General features: G+C 33.8%; 1 protein-coding gene across 2 annotated transcripts in view; it reads left to right on the top strand.

Moving 5' to 3' along the window:
* Nucleotides 1-16,156, top strand: part of LOC108909939 (D-2-hydroxyglutarate dehydrogenase, mitochondrial-like) — a 95,316-nt gene that overhangs the window by 59,062 nt on the left and 20,098 nt on the right. The gene's annotated exons all lie outside the window — the stretch shown is intronic.

Genomic DNA, 16,156 nt, shown 5'->3' with positions numbered 1-16,156 from the left:
AAAAAACAAGTTTTTGGCTTTATTATAGCACATTGACAGCTATTTGACAGCTGCCAACTGTCAATTTTGAAAATCTAACAACAGATCTGAATTCAGCAACCTCAAAAATATAAACCTAGATAATAAAAAAAATGAAATAGGCTATTTCAAAAGTCTATACACACTGCGCATATACATAAATCCGTGGAGGATATTCGGAGCTTTAAAGCTCTGTACCGGCCAAACTATCCATTTTTGAGCTTTGTGGCCATTGAGACAATTGACCAGTATGATGAACTCTATCACATATCAAAAATTCAGCGAATTTGACCGGGACCTAATTTCCATAAGATTTGTGCGGGGTCCTTTCGTTTTGTTCCGTTCCAAAAGGTCTCCAAAATGCCATGTTGTGATAATATTAGTAAACAAAATATCCCTCTTATTTCTCCCTTTCGCAATTGTAATTGAGTGATTGATAGAAGGTGCCTATAATAAATTAAAATTACCTGAATCACACCAAATTCCGCATTGCTGCACTGCACTGCTAGGCAATTTATCAACCACTTGTCATCTGCTGTGTTTTATTGCCCAGTAGCCCAATGCAACTGTAATCGTTTTCCTTTGCCCGCGCTCGCATTCTTCAACAGAGCGTATACATTTATATCGCCTCCACGTTTAGTTCTATCAGACCTGTATATGGGTATGGCTAAATAAATATGGGAACAAGTTTTTCAAATATTTCAATGCCGAGTTGCTGCGTCAGCGACCGAACCTGGTACATACTATCATTCTGTTGATTTTTCAATTGATATCGGTAAAACTATACGAATGGTTTTCACGATTTAAAAGTGGTCGTCGAAGCTTTCAAACTTCAGTCTCGATCGAATATCAAAGTGATGCTCACTGTTTTTTGCATTTTGAATTCTTGCCTCAAGGTGAAACAGTGAACCGTGTGTACCTACTATCAAAGCGTTTTACAAGGGTTACGTGAAAAAATTCGTAAAAAGAGACCAGAGTTGTGACGAGACAACTCATTGTTATTGCAACATGACAATGCGCCCGCACACTTAGCTTTACCAATTCATCAGTTTCGTGCCAAAAATCGGATTACTGTCCTCCCTTACCCTTCTTACTCGCCAGATCTGGTTCCTTACGATTTTTTCTTATTTCCGAAATTAAAATCAGTGCTGAAAGGATGCCTTTCCAGACTATTGATGACATTAGGGCAAATTCGTCACAGACTTTAAAGGCCATTTCATATGATACTATCCAGGACTGGTTTGCGAAAAGGAAACCGCTGGGAAAAGTATGAGAAAATCATTTTTTTTGTCACACTGAAAGAAATGGGCTTATTAAACTGTTTATCTAGAATAATGTGTATAGTGCATATTAAAACTTTTATAACCAATATACAACTTTTATTAAAAAAAAGCAATCTTCTCCATACTCATTATTCAATGAGTTTAACTGGAAGGTGCTTAATACACCTTATGCATCTATGAAATAAAGGTTATAATGAATTACTTATACATTATTANGTTAAACATTAATTATTTCCAGGAGATGGTTTGGTCGTGGAGGACCTGCAGCGTGGTCCGCACGTTCACCGGACTTGACACCGATGGATTATTTCGTTTGGGGTGCTGTTAAATAAAAAGTCTACGAGGTGCCAGTTGATACCCTAGAAGATCTAAGACAGCGAATAGTCCAAGCGTCTAGGTATAATATTAATTGGTAATTTTTTGGCCGTTTCAATTTACAAATAAATTTTCATGTATTGTTTGCCAACTTATTTTATTTAAAAGTACACAACACAAGTAAATAAAGTAACAACAAACCACCTGAAAAAATTTAGGAGTATTGCAAGGGTCGTTACGTGGTCACATTACGACATAGTCACATTAAATGTTAGGTACTTAAATATTTCTATTGTTTTCATCATTTTTTTTAACACCCTATATCTCAAAAACGAAGCATCCTATTTTAATACTATTGGTTAAACCCAAAGGAAGCGGAGACAAAAAGGCTTATTTGACTCACACATACTCGAGACTAAGACCAATGTTAATAAGTAAGTACTATATTTTTTTTAGGTTTTATGAGGAACGTCTTCCTAAAGTTTATCGATAGAATCCAGAAGCACCCTTCCGAAAAATTAATTTTGTCATGAAACTATAAGAGTTAAGAAAAAAAGTGAATGTACACTTTTTGTCAATAACAAACTGTTTGGCTTAAATAGCCTTTTTCATTTAGAAGTTATTTAAAAAATTCGAATTTTTTTAAAATTTTTTAACGCCCTATATTTCGAAAATGAAGCATCTCTGGAAAAAAATTTATATTTGATTTTTTTCTTGTTTTTTATGAGCAATATCTCCTTAAAGTTTGTCGACTTAATCCTGAAACACCCTGTATATACGTATAAGTTAGGGTAGAAATAATTATTGTCACATCACGTACTATCACGTGAGCTCATATGACATTTTCTACATATTTTCTAAACTGTATAATTAGATCATTTTATACCGTACAACCCTGATCCTTTCCAACAATCTCTGTAAAATTATTCCTTTTGGTCTAACCTGACTATCAAAATTTATGTGAAATTGTGAATCCTGTTTCTAACAGCTAAAATATAATAATATTAACGGAGTGTGTTGCTTGTTGCTTATCAGTTGGGTACTAGTTTCTGCTTAGAAGAAAGTTAGAAGTAAAAAAAATGAAGAAAGGTGTTGATTTAGGTATATAGGGTGATTCACAACTTATCCAAAAAAATTTGGGAATAGATACGGCATGAGAAATGGAGTCAATATCGTAAAAAAATATGTCCTTATAGTTTCCGAGAAAAAAATTATTGAAGTTGTAGTACTTTCAACCATTACATAGCTGGACAACTGTGGTCTCTAGCGTCATTCGTAATACGCGTGGAAAGCCACGTGGCCTCAGCGACTCCGAATACTGAAATCTGATTTAACAGTCATCGTTGCCATAGTGTTTACAATAGTTTTTTAGTGGTTAGTGTCAAAAATGGCTTGCGTGTATAGCAACTCGGAGTTGATGGATATCGTTTTAATTTATGGTGAAGCAAGAAAACATTTATATTATGGTAAAGCATTTGTGTTATGGTGTAACTGCATTTGTATTAATTCGTAGAAACCGAGTAAGACGGAAACAAGCTGATGATACTGAGAACGTACGCAATGTTATAGTCAGTTGAACATGCAAAAAAACGTCTGGTAATAAAATTTAATGAGTTTCTTAGGCGTCCCTAAAAAAGATATTTTAAATATTTAAGTTCTCAAACAATTTTATTATATTGGTGGTAAATTCGTTTTGTTCCATTTCAATAGGTCTCCAAAATGCCATGTTGTGATAATATTAGTAAACAAAATATCCCTCTTATTTCTCCATTTCGCAATTGTAATATGAATGATAGATTGAAGGTGCCTATAATAAATTAAAATTACCTGAATCACACCAAATTCCGCATTGCTGCACTGCACTGCTGGGCAAGTTATCAACCACTTGTCATCTGCTGTGATTTATTGCCCAGTAGCCCAATGCAACTGTAATCGTTTTCCTTTATCAAGTGAAATTCGAAATGGAGAGATTTGATGATAATATTTATATATTCGATGAAATAATGGTATAGTTAGGTAGCGCCGGATTTACGTTTGTGAGGCCTATAGGCAGAAATTTGGTGTGTGCCTAGTTAAGGGATTGAAACAAAAATGATTTTTTATGCGTCTCTTTCAAAATTGTCTCTCGAATTTATTAAATAAATAATCTGCCTTGATTTCAAAGGAAAAATTTAAACATTGCAAAGAAAATTAAATCGTATTTTCTCTAGGCACAAAAATTTACAAACTACAAAAATTAGTGAATATCTTTCCCACTAATTTAATTATAAAGTGTAGTGCATAATAATGAATTTTAGTACTAAAATAATAATAATACTTTTGATTGATTACTTATTGATTGATTAATTAATTGATACTTAAAAAAGTTTTTATATTTGAATTTAAATTATAATAATTAATCTATATAATTTGGTAAAATTTTGGTTACAAATTATTTAACACTNTAACTGTTTTATGGCTTGTAATTGTTTTGTTTTTTCAAATGTAAATCTTGTCTAAATCTTAAAAATTGTTATTTTGTAGGTCCTATTAGAAACCGCTGATGTTAAATTTTACATAAGATACGGAGGAACAGAAGGTTAACGGTGACAAAGAATTAGATGGAAAGAAGCTCAACCTTTCAAGGGATGCTTCATTCTTAAGGTGGAAGAGTTATAGTGCAAATTCTCATGTAATACAAGAAAATGCGAGTGCATCGTTGCTAAGAAAATAAGCTGGACAGTTTTGGGAGCGATTTGTCATCATTTTTAATGCTTAAAAGTATGTTTTATGTAAATTTGATGCCCTCTAACGGCTGAACAAGCAACTTAGGAAAGAGGTACCTAAGTTTAGTTAAACTAATTTTTTGATCGCAGGAAGGAGTTATCGATGTATATCACGTATCTTTTGGTAGGTAATAATTGTTAATTTCAATTCGCTGGTAAAGTCTTCTGGTTGTCTAGGTTGTTATTTGTTTTATTGTTTTAATAAATAACTGTTTTTGTAAAACTGTATGTAAAACTTTGTACAGTAATCTGTGTGGTATTTTTAGTATGTCACCAATTTTAAATAATATAAAATAAATGTCGAAAAAGTTCTTCAGCTACAGCGAAATTATTTTTATGTGATTTTAAGCCAATAAAGTTCAAAGTACAAACTTGTGTCAAACAATTAACAGTTTTCGGTATACAGGGCATTGAAATTAAAAAAAACATTACATATCTTAATTATCTTCAAACACGTTTAATATAGAATGATGAAACTTTAGCGAATGACTTATCTGATCAAAGTTAAAAATCCACTGGATTCGAATATAAATACGTATAACAGTGGCAGAGATACCAGAAGTCTCCCTTATTCAAAACTTTATAAATTCGATTCCACTGGATATTTAGAAAATTCTAACATTATCTATAACTTATTTAGGTTTCCAAAAGATATTCACTTTATTCAATATATTCCTCTTTCTAAAAGAAATTGCGCCAATTAGCTTCTCAGATTTTTCATGATACGATATACTTCTCACTATGAATGAAGTGCTTGGAAAAGTTAATGATATTTTAAAAAAGTAATAAATCGAAAGTGCTTTGTTTTTCGAATAAAGGATGTCGTTTTTTTTTCTTGGAAACATTATAATTAGTTAGAAGTAGTGACAAAATGTACAATGGCGTTGAATTTCTGGATTTAGGGAAAGTAACTCCCGGTATCTCTGCCGCCGGTATACGTATTTATATTAAAATTGGGTGGCTTTTGAGCTTTAATTAGATAAATTATTAGCCTTATTTACGTCATTCTATATTAAATTTATTTAGAGATATTTTAGAAAGGGTGACTTACATTTTTTTAATTATGTATCTCGAAAACTATTGATTTCCGTATCCGTGTTTATGTATCACTGAAAGAACCATCCCTTAAAGTTTATCGACGTTCTTAATTAACACCCTGTATATTTCACCCAATAAACTCTAAACTGTGAAACTGACACTCTTTTAATTGTACAAGTTATTGATGTGTAGCCGAGTATTACTAGATACTGAATATAAAATTGTGGGTTCACATTCTTTTGTATGTCACATGACGTGAAAATAATGTTTCTGCCTTCAGATTACAAGAGTACACTAAAATTTTTCACATGAGCTCACGCGACTGCAAGTTGATATTTTTTACTGCGTCCTTAAGATAAATAAACTAATTTATCAAATAACCTTCCCAAACAATTCAAAAAATGAGGAAAATATAGCCCAAGGCAATTTTGTCTTTTAAAAATTTCCTTAAAATGTTATATGTTTATTTTAATATTTGCTTATTTTAAACGTGCAATTATTTTGGAATAAAATATATAATTTGTATGAAGTGAAATTCGAAATGGAGAGATTTGATGATAATATTTATATCTTCGATGAAAGATTATTATAGTTAGGCAGCGCCGGATTTACGCTTGTGAGGCCTATAGGTAGAAATTTGGTGTGGGCATAGTTAAGGGATTGAAAAAAAACATTATTTTTTATGCGTCTCTTTCAAATGAATAATGCATTTATTAAATATATAATCTGCCTTGTTTTCAGAGGAATAATTTAAACATTGCAAAGAAAATTAAATTGTATTTTCTCTAGGAAGAAAACTTTACGAATTAACAAAAATTAGTGAATATTTTTCCCACTAATTTAATTATAAAGTGTAGTGCATAATAATGAATTTTAGTACTAAAAAAATAATAATACTTTCGATTGATTATTTATTGATTAATTAATTGATACTTAAAAAAAGTTTTTATATTTGAATTTAAATTATAATTAATTTATATAATTTGGTAAAATTTTGGTTACAAATTATTTAACACTACATAATTTACAATAATGCTTTTCGAGCTTTCTTGTCAGCAAAATCATCAGAAAAGTTTTTTCAAATTGGTGGGGGCCTATAGACAGTGCCTAGTCTGCCTATGCCCAGGCTGTAGGCGCTGTAGATAGGCAACCTCAAGACAGTCTGTGATATATTTTGTTTAATATCGGTCAACCACTGCCACGTGTCCCTGTGTAATAGACACGCGCCAAATTTTAGTAATGCCGAAGGGTTCTTCTTTTTTGCAGGGGTGAACTTTCATTAATCGAGTATAACGTTTTACCCTTTTTAATGCACACGTTCCATAAAGAAGGGGTAACGTAAACATAAAGAAGCCGGCGACGTCCAACCATTAGATATTAAGCGAACACTATCAAGGAAATTGGAATATCACTTTTTTTTTTCAGAAATAAGAAAGTTGTTTATTTTTTATTTTTTTTTTCACCCTGAGATTTTGAAAATTGAAAAGAAACAACCAGTATGTCTCATTTCAACACATGAAACACAGTGTAAGCACCTGTAGATAGGAACAAACTGGACAAAATCACAGGGATTTAAATCAAATGAACGTGGTGGCCAGTGAATTGGAATAATGTCCCCTGCATCTGAATCTGTATGGGTACTGATCATTACATTGCGACTGAAGTGCAGTGGTGCTCCGTCATGCATAAAATACCTACGTGTAATTCCTAGATTAACTGGTAGATCGTAAAACAATTCCGGCAGAGAATTTGGGAGAAAATCTAAATAACTACCACCGAGACGATATCTAACAGAACCAATTGTAAAACACGATTTATCCGTAAAAAGAACTGGCGCATATTCTTCGAGAATTATAGACGAGTTCAGAAGGTAGAAGTTGTTGAACTGGGTCAACATGAAAAGGATGAATTAATTGTTTGAAGATTACTTTGTTCACTATATTTGTATAAACTATAGTCTGCCTCCGTATTAATGTTACATTAGAAGCTGGTTCCTTTCCACCATTTCCAGAGTTTCTTCTTTCATAATCGGTACTCCAGCTTGATAAGGACATCTGGCATTATCTCTGTTTTAAACTAACCAGTTCCTCGAAGACGTCTTTCAATATTTTTGAAAGTTCGATGATTTGAGATTGGATTATTATTGGGCACATTTACACGGCAATTTAATTCAGACAATCCTAGAACTAATAACATATCGGTTTGTTCGTCATAACTGTATTTATCGTTCATCTAAGAAAAGTTTAAATCAACGAAATTTATTTATTAATGATAATTCGTCAAAATAATGACAACTGTAACCAATAGTTTTTATCAAATGAAAGTACAATACAATTTTTTTTACTTTGCGTCACTGACAACAATGATCATATTGAACAGTTCTTATAAAAGAACTGTCCGCAAGTTTCTGTAAATTCGAATTAGTTATTTCGTTTCTGTTATAAAATAAATTATTTTTTAGATGACGTAATTATTTCAAGTTTGAGTCGAAAATGCATTTAGTAATAATTTAATAAATAAAAAAGTAATAATGAACACAAAACTATTGCTAATACAAAAATATAACAAGGTTAAGGTAAAAAATACACAGTTCTGTTAATCAAGTTACGTCGTTTACTATGTCATAAACTGTCANTTCAAGTTTGAGTCGAAAATGCATTTAGTAATAATTTAATAAATAAAAAAGTAATAATTAACACAAAACTATTGCTAATACAAAAATATAACAAGGTTAAGGTAAAAAATACACAGTTCTGTTAATCAAGTTACGTCGCTTACTATGTCATAAACTGTCAGGTACAAGATTTGTTCAGAAAATAACTGAACTTTTTGAATTACGCACTCATGGACATATACAGGGTGATTCAAAAAACCACTGACAGACTTCTAGGGTAAGTAATACCTGAAAATTGAGACGAAAAGTCTTAATAAACATAGGGTCGCAAATGCTTCCTTAACGAGATACAGGGCGTTAAAGTTTCTGTAAAATTAAAGCGTAAAAATGACAAAAAGGAAGCTTATAATCTAGTTTACTTAACTCACTTGTACACATTGACATTAGTGACAGGCGATGTTTAATTTTATTTTGAATAGCACAAGCCTATTATGCGAAACTAAAATGAATGAAAATAAAATTGGATTTACAAATTTTCTACAAAGGTGTTTCTCTTAAAAATTATTGCTTTATTCCAAATTTTGCAAGCGACCAATTCGATAGACAATTGAACACTTTACACGAAAATAATGCCCGTTTGACAAAATTAGCAGTGGCGTAGACAATATTTTTATCTCTACGACACTGCTGCTCATAAAATTTTGAGCAGTACATCAAACATTGGTCTTAAGGTGCTAACTACTCATAGTAAATTTGAAATAGATATGTTCAGGCATTTTGGAATTATTGCAGACAATGTTTAATTTTACAGAAACTTTGACGCCCTGTATCTCGTTAAGGAGGCATTTGCGACCCTATATTTATTAAAACTTTTCGTCTTAATTTTTTATGTATTATCCACCCTAGAAGTCTGTCAGCAGTTTTTTGAATCACCCTGTATAGTGATATGCGGTTGGCAGCATTGCGTTGCGAATAAGCTCCTCTGTAACCACATGTTCATGTATTGTTGATATATCATTTAGTTTTCGTGATACTGTTATTTGAGTCCAACGTGTAAGTGTTAGTGACGATTTCTGAAATGTGGATTTTATAGAACAACTATGCAACATAAAACGTTGCGTGGTACTGGGGAAAACTTTCACGGAAACGTTTCACCTTTTAAAACAAGTTTACGGAGATGATGCTCTGGGTCGTACGGAATGTTACGAATAGTTTTCATGATTTACAAATGGTTGTCTGTCAATTGAATATAATCCTCGACCAGGAAGAACTTCGACTTCAACTGTTGACTGCAAATCTTTTATTGACTGTAAGAGAAATTGCATCTCAATTGGGTCGTGCCATGAAATTTTGACTGAAGAATTGAACATGCATCGAGTTGCTACAAAATTTGTTCCTTGTTTAATGACCGATCAACAGAACGAAAGTCGTGTGGACATTTATTAGCAACTCCTTGAATAATCCAATAACGATGAAACATTCATTGAAAGGATTATAACTGGAGACGAAAACCGGGTTTACAGCTACGACATTGAGACAAAAGTTCAATCATCACAATGAATTGGCAAAAGATTTGCGCGACCCAAGAAAACACATCAGTCTCGATCCATTGTCAAAGTGATCATTGTTTTTTTCTACTTTAATGGAATTGTGCATTTTGAGTTCATGCCTCAAGGTGAAAAAGTGAACCTTATATACTATCAAGGCGTTTTACAACGATTACGTGAAAAAATCCGCAGAAAGAGGCCACAGTTGTGGCGGGGCAACTCATGGTTCTTGCGCCATGATAATACTCCCGCACACTCAGCTTTGTCAATTATTGTCCTCCCTCAGCCTCCTTACTTGCCAGACCTGGCTCCTTGCGAATTTTTCTTATTTCGGAAATTAAAATCAGTGGTGAATGGTAGCCGTTTTCATGCTATTGATGACATCAAAGCAAATTAGTTACAGACTTTAAAGACCATTTCAAATGGTATCCAGTACTACTTCGCGAAATGGATACATCGCTGGGAAAAGTGTGTGAACAATGGAGGGAAGTACTTTGAATGAGACAAGGACCAAGAATATATGAAATTAATAATAAAGTTTAAAAAAATAAAAAATAAAGTTCAGTTATTTTCTGAACAAACCTCGTATATAGAATATTATTTCAAGGCATTCCAGAGTTATTTGAAAAAACATTTTTTTTTTGGCAAATTTGATGCCCTCTAACGGCTAAACAAGCAATGAGCAACTTAGTTTAAAATTTAGTTAAACTTACTTATTTTAATTGCAGGAAATTGTGGTAGTTCCATATGTACGGAATATTGGAACACCTGGTAAAAATTATTACTATTTCTCTGTTAAAATTTTGTGTTCTGTGGTTTTGATTGGTTTCCTTTGTATTTCACTAACTATTTACAATCATTTGGTTGTAGAGGACACTCTGTGTATGTTGATTCACCTAAAACATTTTTCTGCATTTGTACAAAAACAGATTTTTTAACAAGAATTACCTTTTTTAACGTGAGGAAGAAAATAGTTTACTTTCTGTTCATCTTCATTCGTTTAAGTAACTCCTTATTTTAACACTCAATTGAAAACACTTTGTATACAAGTTTATTTTGTATATGGTTCATAATAGATACATACTTTTTACAATAGGTACAAATTTATAAGTCAATTAGTAGGATATCTTTTGGACAAAACTTTTCCACTTCGGCTTAAATTTAAACTGCTGATTATGACATCCAAGTTTGGAAGGCTTCACGGGATATCGGTCCTGACGCCCCTCATGCTCCACTTCTCACGTCGTCGCGCGTTAAAAGCTTCGTCCCTCAGAAGCGTCTTACATAATCAAGCATTTCACGATTCGTTGTGATATCAACAGGTCTGTGACAAGTTTCATTTTAGAAATGCGCGCCCTGGCCCCGCCTTCGGCAACGGCCGGTTTCCGTAACGTTTATGACCCGCTCGAGAACCCCATCTCCTTTGTTTTCCCTTCTCTCTTCCACGAGTGGGTTAGGGGTGCACCCCGCTCGCTCGCACACCCCGTTAATAAAACATCCCCGCCGGTGATTTAGTGCGACTTGTTTCGTAATAAAAATCCCTTTTATTCTGTCTATTAATTATTCAAACGATGTGTTACGCCAGACGAGTGTTGCGGATGAGATTTCTTGGAGATACGAGTTTAGGGATTTCGATGTGTGTGAGAGATAGCCGATGGATATAGTGCTGTTACTACTATTTATATATCTTTCAGCGAAGTGCTCATAAAATTGCCACAGAACCTGAGCCTTCATAAATGATAGGAAGCCACGTGACCAGTAATTTTGTTTGGAATTTTATTTCCTTCATGTTGATAATTAAATTTCGATAAAATTAAAAATTATTAAAACAATAAGATCAAAATTACACTAAAACACAACATTCTGCTTCACGACTGTGATTGGTGTATTTTTTCACGCGATTCTATTCAACCAATCAGCGATTGCATTATCTCGAGCGCAGAAGTAATGGTTTGTTACTGTTCATTGTAAACGAATATTGGTGACGTCAAGAATTAGAGATTTTACGAGTACCAGTCGTGCAATGTTGGGTTGCCTAAGCTCGGAGGTCACGTGGCTTGTAAACATTTATGAAGGTTCTGTATATACTTCTTATGTCGTGTTTGTAAAATGCTTGCCTGCGTATCTATCCCTGTACTACATCGAAAACATTTAACTTTGACAAACAAGATGACATTTAAAGTGGGGTTGGCCTTTAAATAATGTCCGTACAAATAAAAATATTTCTTAAAATAACACAGCTCAACAAAAAAATCGAAAAAATTACCCCTGGAGTCTGACTATGTCTTCTCATATGTTTTCGGGATCTTTGAATCCAAATCCATTTAACCCCATCACCTCAGGATTTTTCATAACCTCAAAAAATAGGCCCAAAATCGCAATAAATCCTCTACCCTTTGACCCCTCAATCGTAAAAACCTCTTAAACCCCATAACCTCAAAATGCCATGACCCCAAATTCCCGGTAAAAAAGAGACTTATTCCCGTTGAAGCCCTGAAACAGAGTATTACTTTATAAATGGTAAGGACAGCAATGATGTCCGAAGATTTGACTCATAAGAGTTCGTACATAAGGCTAATCTTTACTGGGTTATGAGGTTATGGAGTATAGGGGGTTCTTTAAGAGTATAGACAACGAATATAGACCTCTTATAAAAGAAATTGAAATGCACGTAGAGCCTATACTAGACTATATCTGTCCTCCAAGATTACATAGGAGAAACTTATAACATACTATACACGTCCTCCAAGATTTTATTCCCGATTTCCAACCCTGAGCGTTCTTCTATAAGAGGTCTATATTCGTTGGTACAGGTTTAAGGCTCAAGAAGAATACATGGCTCGAACATACTGTGTTTCAGGGCTTCAACGCGCATAAGTCTATTTCTTACCGGGTTCTGGAATTTTGCAGTTATGGCATTTTGAGATTATGGGGTTTAAGGGATTATGGGGTTACGGGGTTATTGGGATTGACTGGTCAATGGATAGAGGAATTATTGCGTTTTTGGGCCTATTTTTTGATGTTATGAAAAATTCTGACATGATGGGGTTAAATGGACCCCGAATTTGGATTATGGGGGCGATTATGGTTATTGCTGGTATGAAAGCCTTTTAGCGGAGGAAAGGGCGGATTTACACAGCTTGAGAAGAGAAGGAAGGGTATCAGATGCCCAAAGAATTAAAGAAAATACATTCAGCAAATGGCAGAGGGAGTGGGATAATATCGAGCAGGCCAGATGGACCTATAGGTTTATTGGTGATATCCCTAGGTGGACCAATAGGAAATAGGGTGAAATGAACAATTTTATGGCTCAATTTTTCTCAGGACATGGTAGATTTGCTACATATTTAAAGAGAATCGGTAGAATAGAGACAGATCAGTGCATATACTGTGAAGAGTTGGACTTGCCTGTACATGCAGTCCTGCAATGCCAACGATGGGAGGGGGTGCGAAGAGAGATGGAAGCAGTAACAGGTGGCCGAAAATCTTATAGAGAAAATCACGGAGTCAGGGGAAAGTGGACTAAGGTTATTAGAGGAATAATGGAGATCATGAGAAAGAGTGACAAATATGAGAAATAAATGGGGAGAAGCTTAGACAGCCGTTCCTCCCCTTTTCATTCTCATTCTCGTGGAGAAGAAAGGACGACGATGGACAGGATTGGCGTCTGTTTTCTGTTTTGTCTGTTTTTTTGTACTGTTTGTTTTCTGTATATTATATATCTTTGTCATATACTGATGTTTTGTTTTATTTTTAGTGGTTAGAATTGTTAGATTTTATTGGGTTTTTGAAAACATAACAGTCTCACCTCGAGGTAACTCCGAAAGGATGAGTTCGAGGGGGATTGATTTCAGTTAAGGCCATTTGCTGGGTAAAGCTAAGGCGCCCTCTACGACACCCCCCCCCCCCCCTCAGGTAATGGTGGTCCTCTTAGACATTTCGTAGTACCTACTGTAACTACTCGTATCCAATGCGTCCAAACGTTTCCCTTTTTCAGAACTACGATTGTACCAACAACAAAAACCGATTCGGGCTGACTTAAGTATCTGCCCCCATAGGCTTGGCTCGAGAACAACAAGTTCGTGGCTTAGGAAGTACATTGTAAATCTGTAACCCGAAAAAATATGGGCTGTAAATAAGTTGATATTCATTGTCGACTGGCCCAAAAATCCCCCCACATAAAATTTCATTGAGATACGTTGAGGCATGAAATGAAAAAAATTTTTTGGAAAAATGAATCTACAGAGATTACCAGGCAAATTGTAATTAGTTCATTGTTTCTCATAAAGTCCAAAGTAAGGAAAACATTACACAAACATCAGATCCGTTTTATGAAGTTTTACAACTTCAAGACAATCGTATGAGGTTGTGAAAAGATAAATTAGAGCCTTTTTAATTTATCTTTCTTACTAGTATCGACTATTTACTACTAAATTTGTCTGAATTGTTAGTCTTGCCACTAAATAAATTTTCATCAATTCATGTTATTTCTACATGATGACATACCTACATATAGTCATATCTCCTATGCGATATTCGTGATTGTTTAAATGATGACCGATTCGATCCCTTGACGTTTTTGGTTTAGTATGAGGACATGCAAACATTATACAGAAGTAAACACGATTGAAAAATCCGACTAAAAGAAAAAAACATCGCAGATATCATCAAGCAACAAAATACATTAATACTCCGATAATCTTAAAACATCAACGGTAATCTTAAATTTAAGTAGATGCTTCTATTTTTCTAAGAAGTAATAGATGCTCTCTCTGGTTGTTATAGGGCAGCGGTCGGCAACTGGCGGACCGTGGTCCAGATCCGGACCGCGGAAGATAAAAAACTGGCCTGCCAAAAATTTTTTGAAAGTTTAATTAGATATCCAAATTATTTAAAAACATATTTTTCTATAGATAAGAATACGTTTGGGGGCCACCCTTATCATTTTTTAATGGTTAGTAAGTTAGTATAAAAAACTGACTCGAGATTGCAAATGTAATTTCTCCCATTGATTTTTGAATACAAATACGCATATCTATTGTATTTCATATTATTTTGTGAATGCAAATTAAAATAAAAAATTAGTAAGGTATATGAGTTTTTTTTCTGGACCTTGTTAAAAATTTTCAAAAGTATGCGGACTCTGCATAAAATTACTTGCCGACCCCTGTTATAGGGCATAAAATAGGAAGAAGCAAAGGGCTATCTGTAAAAAATATCAGCGATTGTTTATCAAGGAATCTATTTAAATGTCTACAAAGCCAATAAACGACAGAATGCAACTGTGGCAAGACATAGTTTAAGTCATAATTTCACCATTTAGTCTTGACGTACCCAATCCTGGTTTAATCTATATTAGGCGAAGATTGTAGTAAGGGTATATTTATATAGGGTGATTCAGAACTTATCCAAAAAAAAAAAAATTCTGGATGTAAAAAATCAAAAAGGTCAGTTCGAAATTGATTTAAAAATACACTTCTGCACGGCACTGGAAACTGGTCCACTGTAAAACCTGACCTCGCACAATGCGACCGGTATGGCAGCGTGAGAAAAACGGACAAAAACTTTCGCAAGGAAAGAAATATGTAAATAGAATTTTATCGCACCTATTTATATCGGCAAATTCAAATGCTTTTGCCTTTATTAATTATTAATAAAATTAATTTGTGTTTTTAAATAATAAAATCATTTGACATACCCGATGCTGCAACAGCAATTGTTCAAAATTTTATCCACTCACGTGTAAACACATTTGGGTCCGTCTTACTCACTTTCTACGAACTAACACAAATGATGTCTTGTTTCACCATAACACAAACGCTTCACCATAAATTAAAACGATATCCATCAACTCCGAGTACACGCAAACCATTTTTGACACTAACTACCCATTTTTGACACCAACTACTAAAAACGTATTATAAAAACCACAGATAACAGATAAATATCGCAACGACGATTGCAAAATCCGAATTCAGTATACGGAGTCGATGAGGCCACGTGGCGAATGTTGCTAGAGACTACAGTTGTCCAGCTATGTAGTGGTTTAATGTGCTATAACTTCAATAATTTTTTTCTCAGAAACTAAGGATTTTACAAAAAAATTTTTTTACAATATTGATTCCATTTCTCATGCCGCATCTATTCCCAAATTTTTTTGGATAAGTTGTGAATCACCCTGTATAGTCAGTTCCAAAAATACAATTTAAAATTGGCCTAGGAATTTCATTCATTATTTGAGTTGCGGAACCTTATAATAAAAAGATATTACTGTTTTTATCGAACAGGCATTATGTCAAAATTAGTTGCAGAGTAAGTAACATACTCGTACAATGGGTATTAAACAGCTGCTTCACTGATGTCGTTTGTGCAGATAACATATGTTTTATATCACATAATTATAATGCTTGGTGATATGCATCAACCGATGGTTGACCTCAACATTGATATCTGAAAAAAGAACTGCTTATCAAAGATAGGACTAAGCGTTCTAGTAAGAGACGATAATTTTTGAACAGAAAATATTCGAAGATCCTACTTTTATTTAGATAGATTTATGCAGGTACTATTAGTTCT

The sequence above is a fragment of the Anoplophora glabripennis genome, unplaced genomic scaffold, assembly GCF_000390285.2.
Source record: "Anoplophora glabripennis isolate ALB-LARVAE unplaced genomic scaffold, Agla_2.0 scaffold381, whole genome shotgun sequence".
In the NCBI taxonomy this organism is placed as follows: domain Eukaryota; kingdom Metazoa; phylum Arthropoda; class Insecta; order Coleoptera; family Cerambycidae; genus Anoplophora; species Anoplophora glabripennis.
This window is presented reverse-complemented; position numbering and strand designations above follow the sequence as displayed.